Genomic DNA, 17,029 nt, shown 5'->3' on the forward strand with positions numbered 1-17,029 from the left:
GTAAAACACAAAACGGAAACTTTAGACATAACGACTCCTATGGTCGACAAAACAATGACAATCAGTCTTACAGGCAAAACTACATGTACAATGAAAACAAAAACCCCTATAACTATTATACTGGTAGTCAACAATATCATAACGCTAACAAAAAGTGAGATGAATCTACTTCTCAGTAGACTTATTGAACTAGCTTGCACCATTATTCAGCTATAGATTTAACTGAAAAGCTATATAGTACAGTACATTTAGCCATATACTTTAATTAAGGCCAATTAGAATAATAAGCATTTATTATAGTTGTTATTTTTATTTTTGTACAAAAATCACAATAGTATGTTTTCATTTTTTATTTACGTTGCTTGCAAATGTCATTAATTACATGTATATTGTAATATACACTCTTTAAAAGTATAGCACTATTACATACATAATGCTATCAATGTTTTATGATACATAAAATAAGCACACATCTCATGAAACAGAAAATTTAGATTTACTTCCCTTGTCCCATGTTTGAAACTCATTATTGTGTTTTAAGTTAAAAAAAAACTTATATATTTATATATTATTTTGATAACTAAATGAAATAGAAAATATACACATTACACATATATATCAATGACTTATATGTCCCTGCAGACATTAAAAAGATCTGTAAAGTAATAATAATGGAGTTATTTCCCTTTCCCCGTGTCCTTTGTAAATAGATAGATTTTTGACTTACTATATGAATATTGCCTTTAGATTACAAGGAAGTAATTATTTACATAGGCAACAATGGTAGCCTTTTTTGGTCCTGCGTTTTCCCTATCAAAGATCCATTGAAAAAAATTTCGAAATCTGAATTATCAATACCTTTGGGTGTAATTGAAAATGCATAACACATATGGTGCCGCAGCTTTTTTTATAGAAAAATGGCATTTTTTAAGGGTACTCAAGGGTTCCGGAATTTTCGAAATAGTATAAATGAAGAACACCACTTGCTAAATTTGGCACAGAAAATGTTTCTCGTCACAGAGAGTTTTCTCTAAATTTCTCGCTTTTTCTACACCAATGGCCAACACTCATTTCTCACTATTTCAATTTTGATTTCTAATTACTAGGGCAGCAGAAAATAAATTTACTTCTACCTATTATCTTGGATGTGAAATCTAGGTGGCGCCAATCATCTTTATTTACTTCCTTTTAACCTATACCGACATATATTGAAATAAAATCTGACAATCTTTACATTAGTCGATTACTATATACCCCTGCTGCTTAAGTTCAAATTTTTGGATTAAAGATACAATTGTTCACCATTTAAAATGACTTTCTTTACAGGTACCCCCCTTTGCAGAAAACGTTACTTTTTACAGACTTGGGGCCATTGACCAGCTTATTTTGACTGTTTGGCTATGTTTAAAACGAGGTGTTTGATTAATAAAGTTCGATTTAGGCCTATTAAAGACTTCAGGCTGATGATTTGATAACTGTGTCCAACTTATCTGTCTTTATCGCGAATATATGAACACCATTGTATAAGAGTCAAAATATTTTATGAAATAGACTATAAAAATGTTAAAACTAAGAATTTATCATTGCTGTTATGTGTTTTATATGAATCGTGTGCAGAACATTCAATTTGACCATATTAAGGAAAAACATGTATAGCCTTTGATTTTTTAACTAATTTTGATATTTTAGGGGCATTTTGGCACATTTTAAAAACAATAATAAACAAATATTTTAAATGCAAAAAGAAACTATACGTGTGTTTTGTAGATTTAAAAAGGCTTTTGACAGTATCTGGAGATCAGCTCTCTTCTTAAAATTACAAGATAAAGGAATCCAAGGCAAATTTTATAACATACTGCATGACATGTACTCTAATACATTATATTCATGTAAATATCAGAATATGTTTACTAAGCCTTTTCTTGCTAATCATGGAGTCAAACAAAGAGACAATGTAAGTCCTACTTTATTTAATATATTTGTCGATGACATAGGAAAATACTTTGATACCAAATCAACTAGTGCAGTTAATTTACATGATCAAAAATTGAACCATTTATTGTATGCTGATGATTTGTTATTGATATCTGAATCTGCAACTGGTCTCCAGAACTGTCTTGATTCTTTGCAAAAATATAGTGCTGAATGGAAACTGGATGTGAACTTTAAAAAAAACAAAAATTATAATTTTCTCTAAAAAAAGTAAATAAAGAAAGTTTCTACTTTTATTACAGTTCTAATGCAATCGAAATCGTTGATTATTATAAATACTTAGTTGATTTTCATAGCTCTGGAAATTTATACAGGCAGTGTCAAGCCTGTCTCAGATAAAGCTAAAAAAGCATATTTTGCGTTGGTCTAAACTCCCATACAGTGAAAACTTGTCTGTTAAAACTTGTCACCAGCTTTTTAACTCAATGATAATTCCTATTTTAACTTATGGATCAGAAGTATGGATATCAGAATTCAAACCATTAATTTTGAAGCTTTAGACAAAAGTTAATTTGAAAAAACACTTAATAGATATAGGAAGATGTGGTATGAGTGCCAATGAGACAACTCTCCATCCAAGTAACAATTTATAAAAGTAAACCATTATAGGTCAAGGTACGGCCTTCAACACAGAGCCTTGGCTCATACCAAACAGCAAGCTAAAAAGGGCCCCAAAAATTACTAGTGTAAAACCAATCTAATCTATATAAAAACGAGAAACGAGAAACATGTATGAACTACATAAACAGACTCCATATTTAAAAACATACTTGGGGTTCATGGAAAGTCTTCCAATCTAGCAGTGCGGTGCGAATTGGGTACATTACCTATTAGCATTAAATGTTATCACCTTATGTATAAATACTATGTGCGTCTCAGTGATATTGGTGAATAGTCTGGTGGTCCACATGAAATTCTCAAGTCTGCTTTTGAAGTGGACAAAACTCTAACAAGTAGAGAAAATTCATGGTCTAATAAATTATCTGAGTTATCAAAATATATCCCTAAACAAGCATTGTAATATTAATTTCAAACAGAAACTAGAAGATTTCTACAAAAACAAAATTATATTTGAACTATCTATAATAAAAGATGGAAACTGTGGTAAACTTTTATTTTTTAGTAAAATTTATACTAAATTTAAACAAGAATATCTAAACTATAATGTTCCTAAATATCTCAGAAAAAAGGTCCCTAAATTAAGAATAAGTGCACACTCATTAGCAATAGAAACTGGTAGGTATGCAAGACCAATAATACCCTCTATGAGAGATTTTGTAAATTTTGCACAGGACAAATTGAAAATGAGATACATTTCTTGATTGAATGTTCTCAATATAAAAAAATTAGATCTAAATATAAAATCAATGAAATAAATTAAAATAATTCGAATGAAAATTTTATCAAAATTTTAAATCCCAATTCTAAAAAAGAACTAAAACCAATTTGTATGTATATTGAAGAAGCTCTTGATTTGAGAGACCACCATATGCATACTGTTTCATCAGATAATAATCTTTTATAGTATACGCTTGTGCATATACACATATATCTTATATACAGATTACTGTTTTTTTAAGTAAAATTATGAAAACTTAGAATAATCATGATGTATATATGTGTATGGTATCATGAAGAATTCTGAATGTTATGGTATCCCTAGACCATATCTAGAATTGACCTATGACTTGTTGTTACATTGATCTTTATTTCATTTATAGTAGATGTTATTGTTGAATATATTATTGTCTGTACTTGGATCACGCCTCTATTGTGCTCTTTCCAATAAAATTTTGAATTGAATTGAATTGAATATTACAAAATTCTTGGACATGTTTTGACCATATAATACCAGATAGATGTATAGTTCTTTGGGAAAATATTCTTCAAATAATATAGATATGTGCCCTTTTGTACTAAGAAGTGGTTTTACAAAAAAATATTTTTTTATCACTTGAAATGTACCCCTCATAAAAGGGATAGTCATTACATTGAGGGGTTGTTCCCAACCTGTTTATATGAAATGTGTTCATAAGAATTGTATTTATAAAAAGCTAACTATGTACCAAAATGCTGAAATTAAATAATGTGTCAACGAAGTTACTGACTACAAGAGTACTTTAACGATAAAATATTTCCATGTACAAACCTTTGCCAGGGACGTAAAATGAACAAAAATTGTATGTCACGTGATCAATAGTTGGGTCTACTCGAAAAGAATAGTAAGCTGGTTAACGGCTGACTACTACACTTTGTTCGTAGTTTGAGTGTAGCGTAATACAAGCGGATTCCAGTTTAAAAGAATAGAATAAAATAGAATCACAGGAACTTGTCTCAGAATTTTTTCCGCCAATATACCTTAATATAACGTTATATTAAGGTATATAGGAAATTTTTTTTCTGAGACAAGTGCCTGTGAATAGAATAGAATATTTTTATTTCCCAAATTACAGAGCCCATAAAAAGCATAAAATCAGTTGGAATTTGTTTGTACGTTTTTATGCTTTTTTCTTGGTATGGAGGGGTATAAGATAAGATAAGATATTTTATTTTCCAATTATGGTCCCCAAAGGGCATAAACATTACAACATCAATAATTTTTCATAATACAATACAAACTGAGATAAAAAAAAAAGTCACAGTTTAACGAGAACTATTTAAGTTCTTAAAGAATACGTAGACAAAAAAATCTAAATTATGTTTTTTTAATACTAATGCATTTTATTGCAAGTGTGGTTGATATAGATAACAAACAAGCAGCCCAAAAAGAAAAAAGAAAAATAGATATCCATATATGTATAGTGTATAAATTCAGGGGCGTAGGAGCCGGTAAAGGGTACCATACCAATTAAAGAGAGGGAAAAAACTATAAGCCCCTCTCCCATTTTGTCATTTTTTTTAAATATTAAGTGACTACGAAAGAGGACATTGGCTTATTTCTAGACTTTTAGACTATTATGATATAAAATATGGATTACATGTAAAGGTCTTTTTTTTGCTTGCCACTTTAAGAACCCCCCCCCCCCTTTTTCTCAACTTTTCTACTCCTACTTCACTGATATGTATAAAAGGAATAAGCAAAAATTTTACTCGCACATAGCTGATAGAATTGAGAAGCGCTAGTGTTAACGCAAAATCCCTAATTTATTAAAGACTAAATATCTCCATTCATCATGATACATAAACCAGTACGCATTTTTTTATTTGTTTTTTTGTGTTTAATCTTTTTCATTATGGTGCAATCGTCTCAAATTTGTATAATTTTCTGATTAAAAACGTCGTACAAGTCAGATACAAAACAAAAGTAACAAAATAAACTGGATGGTAACAACCAGCCGTTTAGTTTTTCTGCACTTGTAGTCCGGTCAAGGTCCTCAGAAAAAGTATACGACAACGGTTGTTACCAGCCAGTTTTTTTTTGTTACCTTTGTTCTGTATATAATACTAAAACCTAAAACCATCCCAGAGTCTCCAAGAACCTGCATTGTATTCTTGTAAACTATGCATGATATTAGCCAAAGTATTTTTAAGTACATGTCTTTGTAAGAATCATGCAGTGGGTGATACATGATAATTTCACTAAATTCCTTTTTTTTTGTCCTAAATTATAATGAGAACACAGGAAGCTAGATGAGTAAAATTCATTATTTTCCCTGTATGTGCATTGCCATGGCAACAGCTACACAACATTTTGCCTGAATTATAAGTTATTAAAGTACCATGGAAGTAAAGTTCATCAATTAAAACAGTATGGATTTTAACAAAGTTGACTAAAACACAAAACACCACACAATTCAAAAATGTTAAAAATTCAAATTTACTTATAGTTTATTTCCATAGCAGCTAGCTATTTATAAATAAATTAAAATTTTATAATAAAAAACTTCAAAATCGCCAAAGGATCTTCCCAGATGTAAAAAAAATAGACTAAGTGCATGTATCTCTGACTTTAGTTTAGGGAATCCCACTGAAAAGTTGAAGTCTTTGTAAACACTTACAGTAGTGTAAATATATGGCAAGAAATGAACCAAAAAATTATTACTTTAAAAATTTCCAGATTTATAATGAGATTGATTACAAGTATGTTGTTATACAGAAAAGACATAAAGACATATTGAGGGTGGGTCATAAATATCAAGAATATATAATTATGTTAACTGAAGAGCAGTTATTTTCTTTTGCTAAAATTAATGCTCTTAGGTCTGATATTATTTCACCTTTGCTTAAGATAACCAAACTTTGTTTGGTGCTTCTATAAATAAGAGGGCGCATTACGTTTGATGGCATTTGGGAATTATTATTTTTTACGTTTGCGCGCAGCTTTTGATTTCATTTGCGCGCATTTATTTTACAGGTAACAGTGGTAAAAATAAAGATGATTCATAATAAATATGACTTTAGTTATTTTGAAATTTGAACATATTTGTAAATTTAAATTATATATTTAAACATAATGAATTCTAAAAAAAAAATAAAAAACTAATCATAGCTAAAAACAAACATAGAAACAAATCAGGGGAACACTTCATTAGCGTTAAAATTATATTTAATAAATCCCTGTCCCAAGGTAAATACCCTTCTTCATGGAAAATAGCCAATGTAATTGCCATATTTAAGAAAGCAGATGCATCCCTACCATCTAATTATCGACCGATATCCCTAATTAGCTGTGTAGGAAAAGTAATGGAGAGGGTAGTCTACAAACATATTTATAACCATCTACATAGGAACAAACTTATTTATATGTATCAGTCAGGATTTTTACCTAAACATTCAGCTGTACATCAACTTATTGAACTTTATAACACAATATTAAATTCTCTTGAAAAAAAAGAATTCAGTTGCTTCGTTTTCTGTGATTTTTCCAAAGCATTTGATAAAGTATGGCATAATGGACTTATATATAAAATGAATTCTTATGGAATAAAGGGAAATTTACTTGCATGGACTAAAAATTATCTTTTTCAAAGAAAACAAAAAGTAGTTATTAGAGATTCGTCTTCGTCATTGTCCATTGTTTCTGCGGGGGTCCCCCAAGGCTCTGTTCTCGGTCCCCTTTTATTTTTGCTGTATATAAATGATATTGGCGAAAATTTAATTTCACTGACTAGACTTTTTGCTGATGATACGTCGCTGGGATATTCCACCGCAAGCATTACAGACTTAGAGGTAGTAGTTAATCATGATTTAAACAAACTCAATGATTGGTCAAAAAATTGGTTAATGTCCTTTAACCCAGATAAAACGGAAATAATGATTTGCTCAAATACTAAGATTCCAAGTAATTTAAGTTTTTCTTTCAATGGAAGATCAATATCTAACACATCAAGTCATAAACACTTAGGTGTAACTCTCTCCCAGGACGCAAAGTGGAATGAGCACGTAGAAAATATTTCCAAAAATATTACAAAGCATTTAGGAGTCTTAAGAAAATTAAAATTTAAGATGAAAAGACAGAACTTAGAAAAAATGTATCTGGTATATATTCGTCCTATATTTGAGTATGCTTGCGAAGTGTGGGACAATTGTGGTATTTGCTATTCAAACAAATTAGAAAAACTTCAACTGCAAGCTGCGAGGATTGTAACAGGACTGCCAATCTTTACTAAAACCGAATATTTATATTTAGAGACTGGCTGGGAACCCCTTCACAGTAGGAGGCACAGAAGAAAACTCCAATTATTTTATAATATGTACAATGGTCTCGCTCCACAATATTTATGTGATTTAATTCCCCCAACTATACAAAGTACAACTGTTTATCCACTGCGTAATGGCAATGACTTAATAGTCCCCTTTTGTCGACTCTCCTTAACAAATTCTGCATTTATTCCGTCGTCCATCAGAGAATGGAACAAACTTGATAATTCTATCCGTACACTTGATACCCTATCTAAGTTCAAACGCTATTTGTTGAATAATACATACGAAGCAAAGACTGTACCTAAGCATTTTATGTATGGTCCGCGGAAATTGAGTGTAATTTTAACACAGCTGCGATGTTCAGCCTCATTTCTAAATAACGACCTATTTGAATCAAATATAATACAAAGTCCATATTGTGCTTGTGGCGCTCCGCGTGAGGATTCTTTTCATTTCTTCTTTAATTGCAATAAATACACCGATATAAGGAACGATCTATTAACTAACATTCATCGTCTACAAGTGACAATAAATCTACAGTTGCTCACTGAGGGTAGCCAAACTTTAACATACGAGGAAAACTGTGAAATCTTTAAAGAAGTCTTTAGATATATAAAAAAATCAAAAAGATTCCTTGTTGTATAATCAAATAAGATATGACTGAACAAAAAACATCGTGTCCACAGAATTTCATTTATTTTTTTTTTTCTTTATATTGGTATTATTTAATATTTTTTCTTTTTTTTTTTTTTTTTTTTTCTTTTATTTATATTTTTTCTTTTCTTTTCTTTTTCTCAATTCTCTATCCTTTTCCTTGTTAATTGCGTTAGGCTTTTTTTTTCTTTCTTTCTTTTTTTTCTCTGACTGTGCAAATGCCTCATTTTACTATTACCTTTAATATATATATACTGAACTGTGCATGCTCTGTATAATTGTTATTGTAATATTATGTAAAGGAGAAGACTTCATAAGTTGGTTAAACTTGTGTCCGATCCTTTTTGTATCTATGAGCAAATAAAATCGTTATAAACCCTTCATTAGCGTACGACGGATTTACTCTCCGTATCCACAGAACACATAAGTCGGGGGATATTTTATGGAGATGCACCATATACAATTGCGAAGGTATTTCACCAGATTCCATTTTCCTCCAAGTCTTTAGATATTTAGGCGTGCTAGAACGTTCCGGAATCATTCCATGCTCACTACAATGAACAATTTTATTCAAATGTGTTTTCTTGAAGTCTTCCAATATTTAGCACGTTAGTTACGATATGTAATTTTATAAAAAAATAGTACATTTAATCATTAGATTTGCTATGTTTTTACATTTCTATCTATATTTTATTTCCAGGACTAGTGCTTATGCATAAAATAACAGACTTATCCTGCTCCAAAATCACAGTCAAATACATATAATCTACATGTATTTATCTGAGTTTACATGTAAAAATATGCGCGCAAACGTAATCAAAACCTGTGCGCAAATGTTATGCACCGAAATAAGATACTTTTCTAATGTATTTGTTGATTATCAGTACCGTACATATCTGAAAGAGATGGACTTGCCTTTGGACAGTTCTTAAATGTAAAGAAATTTAACACTTTTAGGAACTTGGCTCTACATTTCATTCAGAATCAGAAATCATACTTTGCCAATGCTGCTTTAGTTGTTGATGTCTTTGATAGATATGACAGCAAACTGTCTTTACAATCTACCGAACGATACCAGTGAACTGGTATAAATTATAGCGAATAGGTATATTAGAAGGTTGATCAATACCAGATAGAATGGAAAACATTTTGTTTTGAATTTTAACGCAAATAAACAAGTTATTATTTGAATCCGGGATAATTTTTAACTTTGGAAAATTATACGAAATGAATGATGAAAACTAACCCAATTTAGGAAAGGAAGGGGTAGGGGGGGGGGGGGGGGGGTAGTTTTTCCCTGTCAATGTCCATGGCATGAAACTGATTTTGTTATACACTGAACGAATTGGTAAAATAAAGCGAGTCACACCTCACCTGTGCCTCGGTTGATAAAATAATGTCTATGTTACAAGTACCCTCCCACGTCCACTCTGTGTGTTTGTTAGATGTATTTCTATTTGTATCTATCTGATGAGTAAAGCCTTTTTGTTCTTATGTTGTACTGTTACACCACTGTCCCAGGTTAGAGGAGGGTTGGGCGCCCGCTAACATGTTTAACCCCGCCACATTCTATATGTGCCTGTCCCAAGTCTGAAGCCTGTATTTGAGTGGTTGTTGTTTGTTGCTGTTGACCATATGTGTTGTTTGTTGCTGTTGACAATATGTGTTGTTTGTTGCTGTTGACCATATGTGTTGTTTGTTTTTCGTTTTGTACAATTCTTGTATTGTTCTGTTGCACCACTGTCCCGGGATAAGGGGTAGGGTTGGGCCCCGCTTACATGTTTAACCCCGCCATATTCTATATGTGCCTGTCCCAAGTCAGGAGCCTGTATTTGAGTGGTTGTTGTTTGTAGCTGTTGATCATATGTGTTGTTTGTTGCTGTTGACCATATGTGTTGTTTGTTTATCGTTTTGTACAGTTCTTGTATTGTTCTGTTGCACCACTGTCCCGGGATTAGGGGTAGGGTTGGCCCCCTCTTACATGTTTAACCCCGCCACATGCTGTGTGTCTCTGTCCCTAGTCAGGATCCTGTAATTCAGTGGTTGTCGTTTGTTGCTGTGTTACATATTTGTTTTTCGTTTATCATTTTGTCCATAAATTAGGCCGTTAATTTTCTCGATTGAATTGTTTTACATTTGTCAATTCGGGGCCTTTTATAGCTGACTATGTGGTATGGGCTTTGCACATTGTTGAAGGCTGTACGGTGCACTATAGTTGTTAATTTCTGTGTCATTTGGTCTCTTGTGGAGAGTTGTCTCATTGGCAATCATACCACACCAATGACCTTCTTTTTTATATATATTTAGAGCAAGCATAAAGATTGCAATTAGTTAAGTTTTGAACAGTAGAATTCATTGTTTACAAAGTAAATTTTTTTGTACCAATATACTGCCTAATATCCTAATAATGTATCAGGCCTGGGCATTGCACGGACGGCTTCCTGCAAGAGTGGTTTCTTGGCTTTTAGAGAATTACTGTTCCATTTTTATAATAAAACAAAAGGAAGGTTCCTGTAATAATATCATTTATTTTCAAATCACTATTCAATGACATGACTAAACTTTCATAAAAGGGGGACGTTTTGGCTTCGACATGCATATGGAACGTTTGGGAAACCACAAAAAAGGCGCTGCTGTTAATTGACGTCTAAGACATATGGACACGTTTTGTTTATTTTTTTATTTTTTTTAATTTGATTTTTTTTTGGGGGTGGACATGTTTCTCAGTGTTACATACATAATACTACTTACTTGGGAGCACACAATATGCACTTCAAAAATACATGTAAAATTGAGAACGGAAATGTTGAATGTGTCAAAAAGACAACCACCCAACCAAAGAGCAGAATACAGCCCAAGGACACCAATGAGTTTTCAACACAGCGAGAAAATCCCACAGCCGTAGGCGGGCTTCAGCTATAGTTTATACATAATACGAAGCGAAAAGGCAATACAAAATTTATATGCAACCATTCTCCTTAAATAATGTTCTTGCACCTGTACAGGAAGTTTTATCTAGCACTAATTGTATAGTTTTATTGTTGATATTCACTCCATATGTACCAAGTGTTAGATTAGTTTTATTGATATTAAAGAAATTTCTTGGTATTCCTAAACGGAAGAGTTTATACACACAGAAGAAGAAGTATACTTAACAACAAAATTATTTTCATTTACCTGTGTATAATATGACACAGGTTTTTTTCAAAAGTGATGATTTTCTAAATATTGTTTAACATTTCACAGTGGTATCATACTTTAACTTTGTTTCAACCTGTTTATTTACTTTTGACCTCAGTTATTTATCCCTTATAATTTTTATTAACTATGTATTTGCATTCAGGTATCACAGATCAAAGTTATTCGTTCATTGTGTGTTAATTTACGTTTTTTGATTGAGTTAAGCCTTCCAATTGATATTTTATAGTGTGTCTGTTATACTATTGTTTCAGAAAAAGGGAGAAGGTTTGGTACCATTGAAACGTTTAATCCCGCTGCAAATGTTTGCACCTGTCCTAAGTCAGGAATCTGATGTACAGTAGTTGTCGTCTGTGTATATAGTTCATACGTGTTTCTCGTTTCTCGTTTTTATATAGATTAGACCGTTGGTTTTCCCGTTTGAATGGTTTTACACTAGTAATTTTTGGGGCCCTTTATAGCTTGCTGTTCGGTGTGAGCCAATGCTCCGTGTTGAAGGCCGTACCTTGACCTATAATGGTTTACTTTTATAAATTGTTACTTGGATGGAGAGTTGTCTCATTGGCACTCATACCACATCTTCCTATATCTATATATATGTATTTTAACCAAAATATCTTCACTACATGTTTTTTTTTCAATATTTAACAGGTTTGTTAAGATTATATTTTTCGAAGCGTTGCTTCATGCAGACTTATAGCAATATATGGATGATGGTGATGTTGTATTGACAAAGTTGCATGGACGTATTAGGGTCAATAGGCTATTCCAGAATTAGTTGATCCCCCCCAGCCATTTTTTTATTCTCAAACCCATGGAAGATGCTAGATTTCCAGATGTTTTTAGTTTTGAGACAAAAATTTGGTTAAACAAAAGGGTGGAAATCCAGTACTTTTTGCAAAATCTGTAATAAAAAAAAATTTGGAATGGTATCGAATGGTCCGACACGTGTAACTGTTCGTTTGTTTACAAATAATAATGTCACATAATTATTAAATGATTATGATTTAATATTTAAGAACATCGTCTTTATGTGTGCATATACAATTCCTCATCATAAAACCATTTTAGATATCTTGTATAAACTTGAACAACTTGAACAAAGTCATAGCGATGTTTTTGGTCTTATTTTGACAAATTTGTTTCAAACTGACTTCTTATAACCAAGGATTTGTATAGTAAGAAGATCTTACTATACAAATCCTTGTTATAACGAAATATTATTTCAAAATTCCGCTTCTATCAATACTTGAAAAAAAAAATAATCGTGTTTTAAATTTGTGATTCAATCGTAGGTAATGCCCCTATAATAAAGACACATCAAAACACCAATTGATAGATATTGTTAGCATATAGATATAAAAAAGAAGATGTGGTATGATTGCCAATTAGACAACTCTCCTCAAGAGACCAAATGACACAGAAATTAACAACTATATGTCACCGTACGACCTTCAACAATGAGCAAAGCCCATACCGCACAGTCAGCTATAAAAGGCCCCGAAATGACAATGTCAAACAATTCAAACGAGAAAACTAACGGCCAAATTTATGAACAAAAAATGAACGAATAACAAATATGTAACACATGAACAAACGACAACCACTGAATTACAGGCTCCTGACTTGGGACAGGCACATACATACAGAATGTGGCGGGGTTAAACATGTTAGCGGGATCCCAACCCTCCCCCTAACCTGGGACAGTGGTGTAACAGTACAATAGATAGGTTGTTTATTTTCTGTAAACAATTATTTATGTATTTTCAAATATACAAATGGTATTTATCCACTTGAACTCATAATTACGAAATAAAACATTTATAGCGGTTAATGTCCTTTAGAATTTCAAATTATCCACATTTATAATAAACTGGATGCATATTTCTTTCTATTGTTACTTTCCTTTCCTTGATTGAGTGTACATTTCTCAGTTGATTTGATAAACATTTAATGAATGTTTTGTCAATCTACTGATCGAGATTAAAAAGATGGACGTTTGAGATCTGATTAAATAAACAGTTTAACCCCGCCACATTTGCACGCGCCTGTCCCAAGTTAGAAACATTGTCTTTATTCAAATTGTCATATGTCAGATATACATGTTAATCGTTATGTGGAGAGTTTGGATATCAATAGCAGGTCTTTGATTGGTTCTGTTAAATTTATTCATAATTTGGTTCACCTCGGAACGTTTCAGAATTTGACATAAAGTATGGACACTTGTCTGTTGTTAAAGATTGTATTGGTTATTTTTGTCCCTGGGATGATGTATCATCGACCTCATATTATTGACATATAACTACATCTCCCTTTATTCATATTTTAAATAAAGAGGATGATCTTCTAGTATTTGATGCTTCTCTGTAAAGGATGCGACACTCAGGAGTAGAGTGCGAAGTCTAGTAAGCTTGGAGTCAGAATAATGTGTTACCAGATAGAGTTAAATATATTCAAGTCAGCTGTTTCTGTCTGACCTAATACAATTAATATATCAAGTTCAGCGGATCAGTCTAGTGCAAAAAAGTTTCTTGTTTATATCAGTAAATGTGATTGTCATGAATATGAAAAAGTTGCTGCTGGACGCTTAAGCATTTCAATCAGTTACGTTTTTCTAAGTTACATGCATGTATGGTGAAATCGTGAAGTCCTGTCCAATTTTATTTGGTAGATAGCAGTAGTATAGCTTGTATGCTTAAGCATCCACATCTTGAGCATTATTCATCATACAAAATTATCCCCTTCCCTATTTTCCATAATGGGGGGCTTCCACATCCACTTTTTTTTTATCTGCTACGCAAAAGGATACACGAGGCTGTGGATTGAATTTCCTGTCGATATGAAAATGTTTTAGGAATTTTCTTTATTATTAAAGACTTTTGGAACTTAGTCATTTTTCAGGAAAATTTACAAAAAAAATGGTACGTATTATGAGTACCTAATTTACTACATTTGTTTTCATCCAAGATCCTTGAAACTTCACAGATAGATTGCCCACATGTATAAGTTGTGTACCTGCTATTATGGAATGTGTTTGGGGATTTCAGTTTCTCCGCAATCTATAGTTTCCCCACTTTTTTTTTCCTTTGTAGAATTGTTCACAAAGATTAATATATGATTATTATCGTTGTTCTCTCACAACGTCTATTGTTTTAATAGTTTTTATCATTACCACCAACTTGAATTCGCTACTATAATTTTAGATTCATTGAAGTAAGGCTGAAATACTTCTTTTTTTATTTTTCTTTAATAAAATTCAATTTAAAATGTACGTTTAGCATTGCACAAGGCAATTCAAGTTCTTTCTGCACAATCTACTCCGAAGTTCAGTCGCCGATAATTAAATGCAGGAAGGCATGCTTTATATTGAAGCATACAGATTATAATTAAGTACTTTGAGTTTTTCAATAGCATTCTTTTATCAAGTTTTATTTAACATTTGTTTGCTTGCACCTGTGTTTTTGTTGTCTATTATGATAAAGAGTTATACCCGCAGATATTTAGACAACATATTCTCTGTAAAGGAAGACTTAAGGTTTTTCTTTTCTTATTCTTAATATTTTTCTATCTGATGGCAATGTTCCTTTGGCTCTTTCTTATATATGGACCAATCTAATTAAGATATAGACATCTAATTTCGTTATATAACTTATATGTTCGAGCACGCGAGTTAATATGCGTCTGAATTTTAATCAGATAGTTACATTTCTCAGATCGTAATTCATGTTCATGTTTGAATTGGAGTCTCATATTTCAAAGAATGTACCTTTTTATAACTTAATATAAATAAGAAGATGTGGTAAGAGTGCCAATGAGTTAACTCTCCATCCAAGTCACTATGTATAAAAAGTTAAAAATTATAGGTAAAGTATGACATTTAATACTAAGCCTTGGCTCACACCGAACAGCAATCAAGGGCCCAAAATGACTAGTGTGAAACAATTCAAACAGGAAAACCAACGGTCTCCAATCTGGAACAGGTCAGTCATTTTCTGGCATTGCACGGGGAAATTTTTGTATTTACCATTTTCAACAGGAATATAGATATCAAAATTTGTAAAAACACTTTACATGTATCTAATATTATCACAAATATAACGGACATAACGGACATAACGATCATTTAAGTTATGATGGCGTCCGTAAAATTTTCGAAGGGATGACCTCAACTTTACCACAAAGAACCCTTCATCCAATAGCTTCCTTGCAAGCAGTGACCTTTTATCAAGAAAAAAAATATTGATAGGAAACTCAATCCCTGGAATATCGTATCAAATAAGAGGTATACATGTATACTCCATAGTGTATGCAGGTACTGCTGGGAATGTTGCTACACAGAAGAGGAAAATTCAAAATAGGAAAATTTCAATCATCTCTGTTGTCGAAAAGTGTATGTATAGATGTAAGTAAATATATGGGGCAGACTTTACTGTGTTTGTAAAATCCTTTATTTCCAGTTCATTGTGATACATGTAGTCAAAAATATTCAGTGATAGAACATCATCTATATAGCGGGAAGTGAAGGATAACGCCAGCTTCTTTTTATTTTTATAGGGTGATCGGGTATGAGTCTGCCTCATGGAAAAGGAACAAGTCGCCAATCAGTGGCATACTTAGTGCCTTTATGATAGGAATAGGGATTGTCTGTTGAAAAAAAACCGCGTCCTACAAACGTAACAAATAATAAATATGTTGTCAATAATAAATCCAACATTTTTTGACCATTTTAAAAATTTACACACTGAGAATAAAAAAAAAAACCACACACACTGAGATAAAAAAAACCTAAAAACACACACTGAGAATTTGAAATTACACACTGAGAATTTAAAATTACACACTTTTTATGAGCACCGTTATCTAATTAGCATACTAAATCTGAATCTACTACAAGCTTAAATCAGCTAGGTAACATAACTCGTTAGTCTTTTCAATTTTGCGCCAAATGTTTTATAAAAAAAAACATTAGAAATACAATGTAAAGAAAAACTGACTTATTACAGACCGATAGAACATGATACCCACTTACTCTCATTACAAAATATAATCAAATGGCGAAAAACTTTATCTAGTTAAAATTATAAGATAAAATCGAAACAATCGGAGTTCGGGAGTCCACGAAATTAATCTGTTGAATTATTCATCTCATGAATATTCATTAGTAATGTGCATATTAATCTCAGTGTGTATTTTTGAAATCTCAGTGTGTAATTAACAATTCTCAGTGTGTGTTTTTCAATTTATTTCATCTCAGTGTGTCTATTTAAAACCTCAGTGTGTAATTTTAAATTCTCAGTGTGTGTTTTTCATTTTTTTAAATCTCAGAGTGTAATTTTAAAATCACAGTGTGTAATTTCGGTTTCTCAGTGTAAATTAGGTTTTTAAATCTCAGTGTGTTTTTTTTTATTTCTCAGTGTGCAATTTTTTTTCGAAAAAAGGGTTTAAACATAGTTTTGACGAGAACGGCTTGCCATAGATGTCAGTTTCAGTTGTAAGAAATCTTTTTGTTTTGTTGCTCTTTGGAATACATATAGAGTCTACC

This window comes from Mytilus californianus, unplaced genomic scaffold, assembly GCF_021869535.1.
Source record: "Mytilus californianus isolate M0D057914Y unplaced genomic scaffold, xbMytCali1.0.p SCAF_3, whole genome shotgun sequence".
In the NCBI taxonomy this organism is placed as follows: Eukaryota; Metazoa; Mollusca; class Bivalvia; order Mytilida; family Mytilidae; genus Mytilus; species Mytilus californianus.